Below are 19721 nucleotides of genomic sequence, written 5' to 3' on the forward strand. Positions count from 1 at the left end.
GACCAATTCACAGAAAGAAAATAGAACTTGGTGCTTAAGTGAAAATCATGTGCCCTCTTTCCCTTTGTCTGATATCAACATTTTCTTTCTCCTTTTCAGATATTCCTGGAAAAATCTAGGCAAGAATCGAGTCAGTGTTTAAAGAGAATCTTACCAAAACAGATTTAGTTCACAGTTAATTGGTGTAACTATTGTTTTTCTCCAGTGTTCAAATCTACAGAGATGAACTTCAGCAAAAATCATATGAAGTCAGAAAATATCAGGAATTAAACACAAGAAATCATTGATTTTGCTTTATATTTGTGCGCGTAACAGCGTCCAGAAACTGGATTTTAAAGATGAGATATAGTTATAATCTGAAGTATATGCATGCATTGGGTATTCCATGCATCAAGCTGGCAAGCCGCTTTCATGAAAGACCAGAACCAAGATTTTTAAAAAAGTATCGCACTGGTGGATTCAGAGATTTATTGCATCATGATGCAAAGCTTATTAAATATAGCACAACACACAGTGGTGCCAAGAAAAGGAAGTTTTTTTAAAAAAATGCATTCATTCCTTCTATTACTAATGTACTGCCCATTAACCACATGCACCCAATCAGGAAATGCATTTTAAATTTGGTTCATTAAATGAGTTTAAATTATTTTGCAATTACTTCCATCGGATCTTAATTAATGATCTGAACATTTGTTATCAATTTGGCAAGGAATCCTTTTAAATGTCATGGAATACATGGAATTTGGAAATGAAACAAAATAGAGGGAATGAATCTCAACATCTCACCCAATACTTCCATTTCAATTCAGTACATCAAAATTATCTAATAAAAGTTTCTGTAGGATTCTTCACAACACTGCTTATACCGATACTGCAATACATCAAGATGACATTAAATTATGAGATCAAAATCGAGAGAGAAGTGCAGTTGTTGTACAATTAAACATTGGTTGTCCTAATACTGTACGATGTTAACATTTATTACAGTGAACAGTCCACATGATTGAACACAATGTCTGTACATTACTCTACAAATAAACACAACTCAAGAATTCAATTTTCATCTGAGTGGTGCTTTCTCGCAATTTTGACCTCAATTTTGCAAAACACAAAAGGAATGTTACCTAAGATTGCTACTCCTAAATCAGGCCACGTGACTCATGCTGTAAACTTGTTAAGAGAGAACAGAAAGAGGCTCCAAAATGATGTTCATCATGTCTGGGTTCATACAAATCATGGTCAATGGAGTGTAATATCAAATTGGTGCAGGTATCCTGGAACCATATTAAACTATAGACAGGGAAGAAAACAAAATTCCATACACCCAAGCAGAATATATGCAACAGTATCACCTTCAATCATAAGACAATTGTCTGCATAATTTGTGAAGCTTCCTTTGTGTCACAGTGGAGTGGGAGAAAAATGTGACAAGCTTAACTTCTTGATTGAGATTCAATTGCTACAGCAAATTTAGCTTGTTAACTTAATATCAAACAGCAACCATACCTTTTGATTTATTTCAAGCAGACCATTCAGTGTTTCACTTTGGTCCCTCCTGAAAGAAATTGGAAAATAATCTTAGAATCTTGCAAATAGCATTTAATGAGCAACATTTTTACAAGACATGTCTTATTAACATAGCAGTGCATTCAGAGTACGTACTTTATGAATTTCTTTCAACCCAGTAACCATTATTACGGGGTGGTTAATATCAAACTTCACTAAATAATTTAAGGTTTCCAAAATATTTTTAAAAAAGCAAAATGCAGCAGATGCTAAAAGTTTGAAATAAAAACAGAAAATACTGAAAATACTCAAGTGAGGTAGCATGTGCAGAAAGAGTAAAAGTTTCAGATATTGAAATGTTAAATCTGCTTCTCTCCTCACTTGCTCAGTTTTTATTTTCAAGTTTATTAAATGTGGCATTTCAAATTGTTTTGTTCAATACTGGATAATGGCTAATAAAGGGGAAAACTTCAAATTACTAGCAACCATTTTGCCCTTTCTATTGTCAAGAATTTTCAATAAGCTTTTGGTGCTTCAGGATATCCCTCATAGTCAAATTAACTTATTATGTAGCTCACTTTCAAACATTTTTTAGTAAGTAGTATTTTAGACTAGAGGATTATTTAAAACTTGGACTACAAAAAATAATCAATTACAACTGTTACAAATATCAGAATTAATTTAAGTATTTATCACATCAATAAGAATGAAGGTTTGGGTTTGATTTTATTGAACCTTACTTCTATTTTACTGAAGTGTGCAATGGTCAAAATACCCTATGCAGAGGTTTCAGGTGTGTATTTAATCACATGGTAGAAGTAGAATAAATATAACTTGCTTTAAAGTTAAGAAAACAAAAAAAAGCCTAGTGTTTTTATTAAACTGCTAATTGTTAACTAATTGTCTCCTGTATGTTTCCATATGGTCACCATTTTTCTATCATGGGCATCTTAGAAAACAGTTGTGGTTCAACAGCTTTCAATATGAACCAATAAGGCCAACTTAAAGGAACAGTGACTACTTAGCCTTGAGTAAAACTTTAATGTTTGAATATATACCCCAGCAATTAGTCAACAGAAAGAGAATCAAAACTGGACAGCGTGTACAGCTAGAACCAGATCCAATTAGTCAATCATTTGTCAATCACCATCACTCTCCTATGATGTGAAATTTGTTTTGTGGCAGCAGGACAGTGCAAAGACACAAAATTACTACAGATTACCCATGAAGGATCCCACCCACCCTGCTCATAGACTGTTTGTCCCACTCCCATCAGGTAAGAGGCCATGTAGCATCAATGCCAGGGCCACCAGACTCAAAAGGCACAGCTCGAAGGGTGGAAGGGCCTACTCGATGCTGTATCTCAATAAGTAAATAAATAGTTACTTTCCCCAAGCAGCACAACTGATCAACACCTCCACCCACTAACTCCACCACTACTTTATTACTTCCTTTCAGTCACCTTATGTACAGCCTAGAGTCACTTTATGGCCATACTATACATATATATACATATATATACATACACACACACACATATATACATATATACACACACACACACACACACACACACACACACACACACACACAATCTTATCTATTTATTTATTTTCTGCATTTATCTATTTTTCTGTTTTTTCTGTGCTGCACCGGATCTAGAGTAACAATTATTTTGTTCTCCTTACACTTGTGTAAAGGAAATGACTAAACAATCTGGAATCTTGAAATAGTGCAAAAAAAAGGCACAAGATGGTGTTCATGGACCTTTGAGAAATCTGAAGCAGAGATAAAGAAGCTGTTTCTGAATTGTCTCCTGTACCTCCTAGTAATGAGATTAGAGAATGACCGGTCTGCTGAGGGTTTTTAAATGATGGATGCTGGCTTCTTGAGGCACTGCCTAATGAAGATGTCTTCAATGTTCGGTAGGTTGTGCCAGCGATGGAGCTGGCTGAGTCTACAAAACCCTGCAACTCTGTGCATTGGAGCCTCTACAGCAAGCTGTGATGCATCCAGTCAGAACGCTCCCCGTGGTACATCTATAGAAATTTGTGAAACCCCCTTTATACTGGGCTGCTCATTAGCCGCTCGCTAACAGTCACCTGACTCAGTGGTATTTCTCTGACTCTGTACATCTAGGGTCACCAAGACTTGGATCTCGCCAAGCCTGTGAGGTTGGGGTGTCTTGCCCACCCGAACCCCCGTCTGTATGAATACTGTGCAATTTACTGCCCCCATGCAATCACCCATCAGCAAGAAAAAACTACATACAACTATAAATTATATTTATGAATGTTAACAGTTATTAAAGAAAAATTCAGACAGAAAGGGCTCATCATAATTAAAAACAGTTAAATTTGCACAGAAGTTGGAGCTCATCTTGAAGTTGTTTTTAATTCATGCACTGGACCCTCGGACTGCATGAAAGCACACACCACATTCCGAATGTCACTTAAAATCCATCTCGAACAAACGGGAGTATTGGTCCCTCCTCCTTGAAGCCATTCATCTGCACAAAGCACCTTGTGCGACAGGGATAGCATCCTCAGCCATCTTCTCTTCTGTCTTCTCCCAGCTCCCGCCAAAAAAAACCTCGACGCATGCCAGTGTCCGTCACGAAAACCTCTCCGCGTGCCATTTTCTAGAACCTTCTCCCAATTCCACCATCCTGATTTGCTGACACAACATTCCCAAGTTGAACAACAAAGCCCTCAGCCAACTCCATTAGTAATAAAAACTTGCCTGGCCATTCAGAACACAGGGCAAGGTGGTTGCCATTATTTCCTTCCATAACAATGGTAACTGTTATAGAGTACTTCACTGATGTAACTTGAAAAAAGTTCTAAAGTTACCGAAAATCTATATAAATAGAAGTAATAAATCAATGTTTCTTATGAATGCTCTATCTATCCTGTCCATAACACCATCCTGGTTTCAATTATTTTGTTCTGGTCTGGGGTTAATAATTTCCTCTCACCCAAAGACAGAATCCTTACTAAAGGTTGGGAGGAATATACACAAATTGACAGGAGAATTTGTTTTATACAATGCTTTAGCTGATTAAATAGGGAATGCTCAAGAGTTCAAAGTAAATTTATTATTAGAGTACATATATGTCACCATATATAACCCTAAGATTCATTTTCTAGTGGACATACTTAGTAAATCCAAGAAAACAAAAAATCAACAACAGACTGCACCCAAAAGGATTAGCAAACAATGTCCAAAAGACAACAAACTACAAATACAAAAGAAAAACTGTAATAATAAATATCGAGAACATCAGATGGAGAGTCCTTGAAAGTGACTCCATATGTTGTGGGAACAGTTCAGAGATGGGCTGAGTGAAGTTATGCACTCTGGTTCAAGAGCCTGATGGTTGAGAGGTAATAACTGTTCCTGAACCTCGTTGCGCGAGTCCTGAGACTCCTGCACCTTCCTGGTAGCAGCAGCGTGATCTGAATAGTGGGGCTCCTTCATAATGGATGCTGCACTCTTTAGCAGATGTTAGGGAAACAACTCACCAAGTTAAACAAATCTGGCTTTTAAAAAAAAGGAATATATGTTGAAGACTTGAGTTTTACAGCACTGAGAAAACATGACCACTTGGGCAGACACAGGCATGTTTTGAAGCACAAGAATATACACTTTTAATAGTAAAGACATTTTTGTAACTGAGCTCAAGGTATAAGACAACAGGAGTCAAAATTTTGGTTGGTTTGCATAAAATATAATGAACATTTTTATCACCATAAACCAAATTACCAGGCAATGTCAAACATCTACCAGGATAATGTAAGGCTGTGGTGTTTCAACTAATATATTGGCATCTGTTAGTCTCATGAGACCATGGATTGGCGCCTTGAAAGGTTTCCAGGACACAGGCCTAGGCAAGGTTGTATGGAAGACCAGCAGTTGCCCATGCTGCAAGTCTCCCCTCTCCACGCCACCGATGTTGTCCAAGGGAAGGACATTAGGACCCATACAGCTTGGCATCAGTGTCGTTGCAGAGCAATGTGTGGTTAAGTGCCTTGCTCAAGGACACACACGCTGCCTCAGCCAAGGCTAGAACTAGCGACCTTCAAATCACTAGACGAATGCCTTAACCACTTGGCCACGCGCCACTGATAAATGTGAGAGTATTGAAGAATTTCTTTAATGCCAATATTGTCAACACTCCACAAAAAGGGAAATGCCATTCTCAACATCAAGATATTGCAATGTACTTTACATTTAATATAGATCACTTTAAAGGTAGTACATGAAATACAGTAGCTGTTTTTCCACACACATACCACATGCTCTTACAAACAGCACTGTGATAAGTGGTAATCAAGTTATATTAACTGATTAGAGCACATTGGCCAGAGATAATGAACCCACTTGTTCTTGAAAGAAGGTGAGGGGATTTTTTAAAACTGTTCTGAAGGCGTGTAATCAGATCGTCTCATTCTTAAGACATCACATCTGACAATGCAGAATCACTCAGTACTGAATTTAGAACTTCAACTTCTAAAAATCTGTTTTAACCAGATTCTCAACTGTACCGCAAGTGATAAGTTTTGTAAATCAATAAATTATATTTGGAGAGTTCTTCAAAATCCTACATAAAGGAGAGGAGGAGATAGCAGCACAATGCAGTTTGCAGTGGCCACTCTGGTGGTGATGTCTGTTATTTGTCAAGTAGGGTGCCGCGCACAATCCTGATTTGATGGAGATGCACGTGAGAGCACGCAGGAACATCTGGTGAAACTTCTGAAATGCCTGCTTCGCTGCTGCTGCTACTGTGTGGGCCGAAATCTCTGGAGCAGAAGGCCCCGAGTCCTTGGCTTTGCTTGTTGCTCAGCGGCTGGGGCGGGGTCAAAGTGCTCGGCAGAGGATGGTGCTCGGTGTCGAAGGGCTGGTCGGAGGCTCGAAGTTTTCGGACGGACTCAGAGTCCGCTGCGGTTGGGTGCTTCCAATGGTGCTGCATTGGCAAGTTTGCTGCGCTTGGAGGTTCATGGTAGGGAGTTTCTCCCTTCTATCGTCTGTGTGAGATGATGAGGCTATCGGGACTTTGAGACTTTTTTTTTACTGTGCCTATGGTCTGCTCTTTATCAAATTATGGTATTGCTTTGCACTGTTGTAACTATATGTTATAATTATGCGGTTTTGTCAGTTTTAGTCTTGGTTTGTCCTGTGTTTCTTGTGATATCATTTTGGAGGAACATTGTATCATTTTTTTAATGCATGCATTTCTAAATGACAATAAACGAGGACTGAGTGTCCTCATAATCTAATCTAATAACAGAGGTTGGTCATTTGAGATTATTACAAAGTTTACTGCACGTGGCTTACTTCTACCTCACTTACCTTCTTATGTGCATAATATCCTTTTGCAAAGACCATCAACCTCCGTCTGTAAAACTTTCAGTTAACCCAATATGAATCACCTTTGAGATCATCCCAATGTCTGCTCTGTAATCGTAATTAACCATAGAAAGGAATGGACAAAACATAACTCTTTCTGCTCTGACTTTCTTTTAATGGCTCACGCTGTTGCCTCAGTCAAGATAACTTCTTCCCTGAAATAGTCAGAGCTGCAGAAACCAGTGATAAAGTAATATCATTAAGCCCAATTCTGATGTATGGCAATTTAATACAAAAATTGGAAGTGGGAGTGAATACAAGGACAACAGACATCACAAACATAGCACTGTACAAGCTAAAAGCCAATTATGTTTCCCCACATTGATAGCCTGAGTAAGAAAAATGAAAGTTGTAAAATAATTACTATAAATGTTTTCTGTGGTCATATTACAGGCTCAGGATACCCATCTTTCAAACTGTTAGAAACCTGAAGACATGGAATGTTGTGAAATAGGTTTCTCAAACATTTATCAAGTCGGCTGGTCTCAACCCATTACAATTCATGTTTAATTACTTCAAATTATCACTAATCTATTTGACTGTGAAGAATACCCATATCAGCGATGACCTTTATTTAAATGTTTTTTAAAAGAAAAAATTTCTTACATATCAACAGCTACCTCATGGACACTGAACAAGTAATTGAAGTTCTTTTAAACTAGCTAGGTAGCTTATCCTTCTTGGATCTGCAAGTAACCAATTTTTCCAATGTCAAAATTAAAGTACTAAGTGCATATTAATCTTCAAAGCATTCAGTTCTTTGAATTTTACATAGAGCATTAGTAAACATGAGATACTACTGGCACCTTGCAAAGCCTTGGCTTAATGCAAATACACTTGCAGCCAGTCAATACGTACTCAAATTAGAAGTGCTGTGGTGGCTTTGCTAAATTAGAAAAACATTACAATTCATTTCTATATTTACATTTTCTAATGATCTCTATCTGTGTAGCACACCTCAAATCACTAACTCAGAAAACTGACAATTCTACACTAAGATTATTTAACTACACTCTCTGAAGATTGTCACCTTGTCATGGTGGAGAGACTTTAGAGCTCCTCAGATCTCAGAAATGATGCTAGCTAGGATTTTTGCTAGATCTCCTTTGTCAGAAAACCTGAGTTCCATTTCATTGTCATAAGACATTGTTATGCTTCCAATAAAGGCATTACATTTGTAGTTATTTAGCTCCTAGATGTTCTAGTGATTCTAATCACACCAGTTGCTTTCTTTGTGCTGTTTTTTTTTCTTACTACAAAGATCAGTGAATACTGCCCAGTACATCACACCACTGAGTTCATCTACATGGAGTGCTGTCACAAGAAAGCAGCATCCATCAAGGACTCCCATCATCTAGGCCATGCTCTCTTCTTGCTGTTGCCATCAGGAAGGAGGTAAGGGAGCCTTAGGCTGCACACCACCAGGTTCAGGAAGTTATTACCTTAACCATCAGTTTCCTGAACCAGGGAGAATAAGTTCACTCACCCCAACATTGAACTGATTCCACAATCCATGGACTCACTTTCAATGACTCTACAACAGGTTGTCAATATTAAGTATTTTTTTTTCTTTTTTGTATTTACAGATTTGTTGTTTTCCCGTCTTTGTGTGCAGTTATTCATTGATTCTATCGTGTTTCTTTGTGCTTACTGTGAATGCCCACATGAAAGTAAATCTCAGCACAGTATATGGTGATATAATATACACACATCTCTATCTATACACACACACTTACTTTGATAATAAATTTACTTTGAGCTTTGCTGGTCTATTTAAAAGAGTCAGTTATGGCTGCCTTCAAGCCAGACCATCAGTTGTAGTTATTCTACAGCTCTATTGGCTAGTGCTAACAGGTTGCCTGTGATCTGTTCTCTTCTTTCATAACTTCAGCCCTGTTGTTTTATGGCACCGTTTTGGAGTCAGTTTAATGGAGGTTAATATGACATACTGGGCAGAGGTCAGTCCAACAGTCATCAATACTTGTCACAGACAGGTGACAGATCCTTATGGTCCTTCTTTCAATGATATAATCCAACAGGTGCTAATGTCGGAGCAGGGCTAATACCTCAAGGTCCTGACAAAATAGGCTGCTGGTTGTGACAAAATCATTTTGCTGATCACAAAATGCAAGGATTGCATTTCGAGGCTGAAGTCATCCAGAAGGATCTGTTTTTTGTCCTTCATCTTGGGGGATGGACTTTTTGCTTGTTGAAGCAGAAATCCTGTCTCATTTAACAGGAAACAAATTCAAAGTCCAAGGTTAGATCAATGTCATCAGATGAGTGGCACTATACTGATAATGCTTACGTTTGCTCACATTTGATGGCCGAGATCCATATCATTGACCGACTTGTTCATCGAGGCATACAAATTAATGGGAAGTTCAACATCTGCAAGACTAAAGCTCCTCTCTCTACCTGTTCCTTGCTGTATTACACCCTGAAAAGAAACAGAAGCAGACTTCCCATTCCACAGATGCCACATTTCCGCAGTTACACTGACGATGAAATCCGCCATCACCAGTGTACCAACACAGTATTTGGTTCACCTAGGAAAATGCACTTTAAAAAAAAATCAAGACTAGAAACATGATACAAAATTAATCTACCAGGCATCAGTATTTCAAGCCTTAAAGTACTTGCTGTTAGTTCAACTCTCAAGCATATCAAGGCACTGGAAAGATAATACTAATATTGCCGCTGCTAAAAATATTTTGCATCTTCAGTGGAAGGTCAAACAAACCATTCTTTCCCAGCCAACATCCCCAATCTAATTGCACTCTGTTGGCTCTATTGAGTAGGCTATGGTTGTGTGCCTAGCATCACAAAGCAAGCTATTCCCAACTGGCACAAATTAGATAACCAGGCAGACAAAATAAATTCAAGGATTTTCTCAAACGCTCCTAGCGAAAACAAGCACAGTAATCCCACTGACTCAGAAATTTATCCAAAACTGTTCAAAGGATAAAAGTCCTGACGAAGGGTCTCGGCCTGAAACGTCGACTGCACCTCTTCCTAGACATGTTGCCTGGCCTGCTACGTTCACCAGCAACTTTTATGTGTGTTGCAAAGGATAAAAGGACCATTTTGAACCCAAAATGACCGATATGCGGAGTGTACATAGAAGTCCTATGTAAATGAACTCAAGCTATCCAACTGCCCATTTCATTGGCCACCTTATGCTCCACCAGTCAATGGGTTGTCAGCATTTCCTACATTAATCACAGAACCCAGGGAGCTAGAAATGGGAGCAAGTCATCCACGTGCCAAGGGGTAATCTAAGAAAGAGGAGCATATTAAGGGCTCTTTATTTTGACAGTACTCGCTATAGATAGTAAAATATGATTGGATAATCACTCGATTCCTTCAGAATCCATACTCTGCCTTAAATAATCCCACTGACCACTCACTTGGCTGTACAGAACTCCAGAGATTCACAACAGAGACATCAAATCCTCCTCTCACTCTTCGAAACTCCTGTAGATACAAGCCTGGACTGTCCAGCCTTGCATTATGAGACAATGAACCCTTCCAATACATTAACATCCTTCATTATTTAAAAGTTTCAATACTGCACTGTGTACTGGAGATTCCAAATGAGGCCTCACTTTTGTCCTGCATAACTGAAGCATAACTTTCCTGCTTTTGTATTTAATTCTCCTGCAATAAAAACATTCTGAAATAAAAATGGAAAAAACTGTAAAGGCTCAATAAATCAACCAGTGTTTGTGGAAAGAGAAACAGTTAATGTTTCAAGTGAGACACCCAGCCAAAACCGGGCAAGATAGAAAACAAATTAGTTTTCGGCGGCAGAAAAGATGGGAGAGATGGTGAGGATGGAAAAAGATGTCTAAATGAGTGAATGTGACAGTCATAGGTAATTAAGCTTCTTTACCTGTATAGGCTGTGAATAGTAAGGTTTGAAACAGGCTCAGCAAACCATTTTCATTTTTGAAGTGAAAATTCTTTCCCCTTTCCCAGTCACTTACAGTATCCACGTACATAGACAAAAATCTAGTATTAGGACAGACTGAGCTCTGTAACTTTCAACAATTAAATGTACTGCTTTAAAAAAATCCTGTAAAATTTCACATATTTTGCACTGTCCCACACAATCTTCCATTTGCTAGATGTTTGCCCACTTATTTAACCTATCCATATCTTTTTGTAGCCCCAAACATCATCTTCACAAATTTCTTACCTACCTGTGTCATTTGCAAATTTAACCATCAGATTCACCCAATAAATCATGAGTTATGTGAACGTGTTAAATATGCCTGTGACACTGCTCATTATATCTTGGCAAACAGAAAATTCTATTTATTGAATCTGCTATCAGCTTAAAAAGTTAGTGCTCCAAAATGTCTTAATATATGCAGCACTGATGCATCATGATTGCATGAAACTTGCAAGGAAAATGCTTATTTAAAAAACAGTTGGCAATACATATCAGTCAACTCTAAGAAATTAATTAGTGTAACAATTGATCAAGGAACTTAGCTCCACCCGTGGTACGCAACCATGACTTGCACAAATTATTTTTACAATTATTCTCTATCCCCACTTCCCTCCAATACTTTCTCCATCTGCAAAATTTCACAATGGAGTACAAATACACTCATTGATTGCCGTCCATTAAACTGATTGGGTACATTGCCCTAATTGCATTACTTTAGATTTTGATGATTAACTTCCACCATGGGACTTTATAGGGGTTTATAAAGTAGACATTAGCCCCCCACAATTACTGCCCACTTGTTTCATAGACTTTAATTTCATCATTTATACTACACAATACAACCATTAGGAGACCAAACCAACTGCTAATGTTTTCTGTTGCCTGATTTATTGCCCATTTCCAATATTTTATTCAAGATTTCCAGCTACTGCACTTGATCTCACAATTTCAACATTGACATATCATCTGCAATCAGCAAACCTTCACCTCTCAGTCAGCACCATCAGTTTGTAGCATTCAATCCTCTCAGCATTCATCCTAACTTATTCTTCACAATTCTTCATCTTCTCTGAAAATTGCTTGTTTTCTAACTTTGTCTCATTCCATTTAAAGGTCTTGGTTTGAATGTTAATGCTGTTGTTCTAGCCACATGCTGCCTGACCCAAGTATTTGCAACATTTCGTTTTATTACCATAGAGTAACTGCAATACAGCTAATCACATATTCAACCTTTCCCTATACTGTAACTTAAGTGCCCAAGTCCAGGCAACATCTTTGCTAATTTTCTCTATTAATCATTTAAATAATTGAGCTAATTCTTCTAGCAAAATCAAATTCAGTCCTGCAGGCATACAATATCCTCAGTGGCTAAGTAAGCTGATGCAAAAAGCAGCTAAACGATGTAGTCCAAAAGAATACATACTTGACTTTCAATCCGATACAACATAATTTGGTTGTGGGAGTAGCAATAAGGTAGCAAGGCTGCATCCATTTCTAGATCATAATATGTTTCTAGTTTAGCTAGAAGGCTATCATCTTCATTTAGGAATAAAAGCTTCTTGGAATGTGAGGCAAGATAAATGTGTGACCACCTTCCAGCAAGGTGAACCACAGTAAGAAGTAGATTAATGAGGCTCAAGAACTTAACGCGGTTTCACTAACATTATAATTTCAATATTAACATTTGTGGCATTCTGAAGAGGATGACCATACAATAAAAGCCCATCTAGTTTTTCCATGTGGGAAATTAAATTTTCCAGTGCAGCTCTTCTCGGATCCCTTCTCAAATATCATGTGGCCAAGAAAGCAGCACTTTCACAGGCACTTGAGACTTATAAAAATATTTCTTGGGAGTTAAGCAGTTATGGCAGAAGATGCTAGATCATTCTTAAATACTTTATAAAAATGAAAATTTCATATAGTATTACAGGGAAGATTTTTAACTTTATTTTGTAATATAGTTAAAAGTCAAAGAGCTGGGTTCAGAAGCCACATAATCTTGAGACAATGATGAACTGCAGAAAACAATATTTTCACAATCACACTCCATTGCAAGATGCAGCCAGATCATTGAGTAGCAGTATGTGCACTGCAACTTTATTAAAATAAAATCAGAAGAAAAAAATCAAATGGAATAGTAAATTAGTGACATTAAGGAATAACATGGGGGGGTGGTGAGGAGAAAGTCTCTGGAATCTACAACAATGATCAATCATTAAAAGTGAAATTATATAACAATGAACATAGCTTTGAACATATGACAATAAAGAAATGGATAATAATGGTCATAAGATTTTTGATTTTAAGCATCTTATACACAAAACCTCTAGGTTTATTTATACTACACATTACCTTTGAGACAAAACTTCATCTTATTTGACCAGGACCTGTCATGCATTCATCCCACTTGTTACCTTTGTACTGATCAGTACAACATCTAATGTAGTTCAAAACTTAGGACACTCAAAGCTGCTATGCAGGTTGACTCTGTGGTTAAGCAGGCATACGGTGCATTGGCCTTCATCAATCGTGGAACTGAGTTTAAGAGCCAAGAGGTAATGTTGCAGCTATATAGGACCCTGGTCAGACCCCACTTGGAGTGCTCAATTCTGGTCGCCTCACTATAGGAAGGACGTGGAAATCATAGAAAGGATGCAGAGGAGATTTACAAGGATGTTGCCTGGATTGAGGAGCATGCCTTATGAAAAATAGGTTGAATGAGCTCGGCCTTTTCTCCTTGGAGCGACAGAAGATGAGAGGTGACTTGATAGAGGTGTACAAGATAATGAGAGGCATTGATCATGTGGATAGTCAGAGGTTTTCCCCATGGCTGAAATGGCTAGCACGAGAGGGCATAGTTTTAAGGTGCTTGGAAGTAGGTACAGAGGAGATGTCAGAGCTAAGTTTTATACCCAGAGAGTGGTGATTGCATGGAATGGGCTGCCGGCAGTGGTGGTGGAGGCGGAAATGATAGGGTCTTCTAAGAGACTCCTGGATGGCTACATGGAGCTTAGAAAAATAGAGGGCTATGGGTAAAGCCTAGGTAGTTCTAAGGTAAGGACATGTTCGGCACAGCTTTGTGGGCTGAAGGGCCTGTATTGTGCTGTATGTTTTCTATGTTTTTAAAAATCTGATCCATTCATTATCACTCCAGGTCAATGAATTAAACACAAGTGAAAAACTACTGGTTTTCCTATACCTGGATAGAGTACCAGTATAGTCGATTACCACTGATGGCAGACATCTAATAATTAAAGACTGACCAATCTAGTAGAATTAACCTTTTGCTAATAAACATTCATTCAAATAACTTAACAAAACACTGGTTAGAATACACTTGAGAATATTATGTGCAGCTCTCTAGTCATGATAGCACTGGAAAAAGTGGAGGAAATTCACAAGGAGTTTGTATAAATTGGAGGGCTATAGTTTAAGAGAGATTGGATAGGCTGGGGCTCACTTTTTCTGGAGCACAAATCTTGACCTGACAGATATATACCAAATTATGACCACATTTGAGAGATACTTAGATAGACATGGCAGTGAAGAATACTGCCTTGAATATAGGCAAATATGTTTTCAGTAGATGTGCAAAAGGATCAGCATGAACGTGCCCATTTCTCTGTTGTACGACTGAGCCTAAAAAAAACTTATCTAGTAGTCAAAATAGGAGAATGAAGCACAAATATCATTGAGAAGGACCAACTTTAATTTAAAAAGAAAACAAAATTAAAGTTTCCAGAGATTTGGCAATTTATTATTATTCACAAATACTCGTTCAGGACACAGAAGAATGAAAAATGCTCACAGGTGTAAATGTGCAAAAGGTAGCTCACTTCTGCTTTTGTTTTGCTGGAGTTGGATGGACTTCATATTCTTCATTTCACTTTAGTAATTTAGAGATGCTGCTCGGAACAGGCCTTTCGCACCGTGCCAACCAACCACCCCCAACTTAACTCTAGCTTAATCACAGGACAATTCACAATACCAATTAGCCTACTAACCGGTACATCTTTGGACTGTGGAGGAAACTGGAGGACTCTCAGAAAACTTGTGCATTCCACGGGGAGAACTTACAGACTTCCTACAGATAACGTCAGAATTGAACTCCAAACGCCAACTCCTCAAGCTGTAATAGCATGGTGCTAACCTCTACACTACAGTTTACACTTCCCACCATCCTGTGTCAAAATGTGAACAGACTGTTTGGTTTCAAGATTGACATAAAAAACACTTTTTTTTAGCTCCTATACTTCAAAAAAGGAATAACCTGTGGTCTAGCAATGATTAGATTTCCTGTTAAAACTATAAATACTTTTGAAAAATAAGGAAAGAACTGCAAATGACAACTGCTTTACCTCAAAACTGAAAGATCAGTACTTTAAAAGGATAATTGTATAAAAAGAATGTTCTTTCTGAAATCACTGCAAATTTTGCTGCGCAGGGTATCTGAACATGCACACTGCACTAGTCATCTCTCCTCACTTGACCGGTTTCAGCACTATGTAATACGTAAAAAAGCATGACAAATACAAGAGATGCTAATCAGCATCCGATTGTTGAGCAGTGTCTAATTGATCATGTACCCACAGACTCGGCTCAGTTCCGCAGCATGTGCTGCAACTCCACTTGCCATCTCTCACGCCCAACTCAGCTGCACTTCTGCTGCCCCAGGCATTAGTTCCCTTCGTCTCCTGAGACAGCTGACAGTTGCTAAGCAACCAGGCTAATAATTAGCTCAAAGCAGGCTAAACAACTGGGCAGAACGCCAGTAGTGAACAACAGAAGAGAATAAAAACATTTCTCCAAATCTATTGGCAGGGTAAGTGAACCAACATCAGTGCCCTCTCCCAGGCCGACATCTCCTGCATCGAGATTCTAATCGACTCCCAAGAGCAAACCATGCAGTTCATATGTCTGACACCGGACTTGCAAAACAAATTTATCGTGAACTCCACTACAACAAAAAAAAGACTGAATCATCTTCTCTGAGACTGTAACTAGCACAGAGATTTAAGGGAATCACAAACCTATGATAATTGAGAATGGTAAATGAGTATGGCACTGAGAATATAGTCCATTCCACAGAAATACAGAGAAGCCAAGTCTAAATGATGAAATGCACCATCTCTCCAATGATCCACTTTGAATCCCCCGCTTGTCTTATCTACAGTCCTACATTGGCTTGTCAGCCACCCAAGAACAAATGATTCTCAAATGATTCCCAGAGAAGCAAAAAAGAACACGCAAACTTGAAATATGAGCAATTATTGTTTAAAGAAACCTCATTGGAAATATAGGAAAGATTCACTACCCCTTAGGATAAAATGATTCCCATTTTAGGTCCTATACGGCCTATCGCTAATTTGGAGACAGATTATAGAAACATCAATCTCCATCCATCCTGATAGATGTGACAATCTTTGAAAGTACTATCACAACATGGTCATTATTGCAATCTTTCTTGCTTATCTAATTTGAATATTGAGGAGCAGGAAAATAACTTAAGCAAAGATACTGTATTGTTTGTGAGATAATAAATCACTAACTACTACTAGTTCTACATAACAAAAACTGGAAAACAGTTTATTGGGTTTCTGTCCAATTATCAGTGCAAGTTCCTACCATCTTCAAAACAAGAATGGATTTAAATATGTTTTTATAGGAAATATCATACAAGTGAGAATACAGATTTAGAAAAAGTGAGCAATATTAAATATTCTACAAAATTAATGATTATGTTGATTGGATTCTAGATCTCCAGATTATTAACCATTATCCAATGCACACTTCTTAGAATATTTCTAGTCTATACCTGATCTGCTTCAAGCAGTAAGTAGCTATATATTTTGCTACACATCGCCCATGTCCAGACTGGTGCAACATGAATCAGTCACTCAGAATATTGGAAGATCACCAGTTCAATGCGGAGGTGCAACTAATGAGCAGGATACAAACCTGATATTTAAAACAAAAGGGGTGCTGCAAATGTTTCAAATGTAAGATTAGAATACCTTCCAACATTAGTGAAGAGAAAAAAGTAAACATTGATACAACTGAAAAATAATGAAATTTACAATCAAGCATCAGCTTTCTTGAACGCTCAGCTAATATAACTAAAATACCCAGTCTTCAAAATAAGTCATACTAAACTAAATTTTCAGGTTAATGCAAAGACTATAATTGAGCACCTGGGTTTACATTCCTTCCTGCATTATTTCCTCTGCCTCAGAAATTGTAAACATAATACTAGAAAAGTCAAAAACAGTAAAATATCATTATATCTCGTAAATAAGAAAAACCGGACAAAGCAGTCGTTAAGGTTCAAAAAGGGAGGAGAGATATTCAATTTATTTCAATAAAGCAAAAGAAATTCAATACAACTGCTCAAAATGATCTGTTTTATCTTATTATCACTTCAATTTGGTCCACACCAGAGCACCATAATCACAACCCTAAAACAGTGAAATAACCTCCTTCTAATGCAAGCTTAAGACTTTAAAACTACTTATTAATGTTTTGAACAAAATCTACTGATATTTAAATAAGAAAAATAAAGGCAACACCTCACTATCAAAAGTAAACTCAGTCTAAAATTGCCTAAACATGTCTTTTTCAGGTCACTCACTAGATCACTGCACATCTTGTAAATTCCAGGCATCTCTTTGACAGCTGGTTACATAGATTGATTGGAGAAAATGGGCAAGACAGTTTCTGCTCCTGATCACATACTATGATTATGACTGGAAAAATACAGATGTGGAATCAATATTTCCTATTTATTAGACTGGCTCTATTTCAAGAGCAACTTTATACCTTAGGATTTTATATAACCTTGTTATATCTCTTCTGTAATCTATCCTTGAAGCTGGAGAATGCACTTTGAAGTTCCGTATCCCAATCCCTGAAAATTGTATAAAGTTGCATTAAGAATGTAGCATCCCAAGTCACCATTCCCAGCCAAATTAGTTATCTTTCAGCAGAATTAAATGACATTTGACAAATACACAAATTCTTTCCATTAAGAATTATCAACACTACTCCCTAAATATAATCCCAGTTAAATCAGCAAAAAAATAAGCAAAACACTAACATTGGGTCATAATTCAATGTGACCTAGTTGAAAAATGAAGTTGAATCTCTTGAGGGTGCTGATGCATACTTCTTATACCAGGACCAAAATGAATCAGAATCATGTTTAATATTACTGACGCACATTGTGAAATTTGTTGTTTGTGGCTGCAGTAACTGCAATACATAATAACTACAATGTATAGTCATCCCTCGGTATCCGCAGGGGATTGGTTCCAGGACCCTCAAGTCCCTTATATAAAATGGCGTAGTATTTGCGTATAATCTATGCACATCCTCCCGTATACTTTAAATCATCTCCAGATTACTTGTAATACCTAATACAATGTAAATGCTATGTAAATAGTTGTTATACTGTATTGTCTAGGGAATAATGACAAGAAAAAAAAGTCTGTACATGTTCAGTACAGACGCAACCATCGTAGCTCTTCTGGGAACGCTGATGCTGCCTCAGCATCAGCCGATGCAGATTCTCCTGTGATCTTTAAGTTCTTGAGGCTGTAGCGCCTTACATAGCTAGCCAGCCATCCCTTACTAGCCTTAAACTCCTCCCTCTCACTCACAACACGAGCAGCGAACAAACGAGACGCGAGGCAAACAATGCTCAAACAACGAGTGCTGGAGAGAGGCTGAGATCTGTGAAATGGCGGGAGGCTACAGCAGGGTATGCGTACACATCACTTCAATCGCGTGGATTCAGCGTAGTGCTCGGCATGCAGCAAATTCAAGTTTTGCTTTTTGGAACTTCCTGGAATTTTTTCTCCAATATTTTCGATCTGCAGTTGGTTGAATCCGCAGATGCGGAACCTGCGGATACGGAGGGCTGACTGTAATTTACAGTAAGTAGATACATAAAAAAAAACTAAGTAATGCAAAAAGAGCAAAAAAGTGAGGTAGTGCTCATGGGTCCAATGTCCATTCATAAATCTGATGGCAGAGGGGAAGAAGCTGTTGCTGAATCATTGACTGTGTGTCTTCAGGCTCCTGTACCTCCTCCCTGATGGTAGCAATGTGAAGAGGGCATATCCTGGGTGATGGGGTCCTTAATGATGGATGCTGCCTTTGAGTTACTGTCAGTGTCGATTGTCAGCGATCAATTCTGGTACGCACTGGCTGAGGAAACCAACAATCCAGTTGCAGAGGGAGCTACAGAGGCCTGGGTTTTGGAGCTTGTTGATTAAAAATGAGGGCATGATTATGTTGAATGCTGAGCTGTAATCAATAAACAGCAGTCTGACACAGGTATTCCTATTGTCTAAGTGACCCAAGGCCAAGCGGTGAGCAATTGTATACAATGCAGACCTATTGTGCAATAAGCAAATTACAGCAGGTCCCGGTTCTTGCTTAGACAGAACATGATTCTGGCCATAAGCAACCTCTCAAAGTACTTCATCATAGTAGATGTGAGTGCAACTGGGCGATAGTCATCGAGGCAGCTCACCCTGTTCTTCCTGGGCACTGGTATGATTGTTGCCCTTTTGAAACAGGTGGGAACCCCTGACTGTAGCACTGAGAGTGAAGGTGTGTTTCAACACGGAAGCTGATTGGCACAGGTATTCACTGCCTTACCAGGTACACCATCAGGCCCGCCATCTTGTGAGGGTTCACCCTCTTGAAAAATATTTTGTCTCCGAGGCAGAGATCACAGGGTCACCAAATGCTACAGGGATGTAGCTTTATTCTCCCTCCCAAGTGAACACATCTGGGAGTGAGCATCACAGACAGTCATGAGGTTAGGTTTTGCTTTGTAGGAAAT

General features: G+C 38.3%; 1 protein-coding gene across 14 annotated transcripts in view; it reads right to left on the reverse strand.

The window, feature by feature from the left end:
• Positions 1 to 19721, reverse strand: part of LOC134354103 (activating transcription factor 7-interacting protein 1-like) — a 154098-nt gene that overhangs the window by 113582 nt on the left and 20795 nt on the right. For 7 of the 14 annotated variants that reach the window (XM_063062876.1, XM_063062877.1, XM_063062872.1 and 4 more), the window contains exon 2: positions 1507 to 1555. The exons of the other annotated variants lie outside the window; for them this stretch is intronic. The gene's annotated coding sequence lies outside the window, so the exon portion shown is untranslated. The remainder of the gene's footprint in view (positions 1 to 1506; positions 1556 to 19721) is intronic. 14 annotated transcript variants of the gene reach the window in all.

Source organism: Mobula hypostoma, chromosome 11 (assembly GCF_963921235.1).
Source record: "Mobula hypostoma chromosome 11, sMobHyp1.1, whole genome shotgun sequence".
NCBI lineage: Eukaryota > Metazoa > Chordata > Chondrichthyes > Myliobatiformes > Myliobatidae > Mobula > Mobula hypostoma.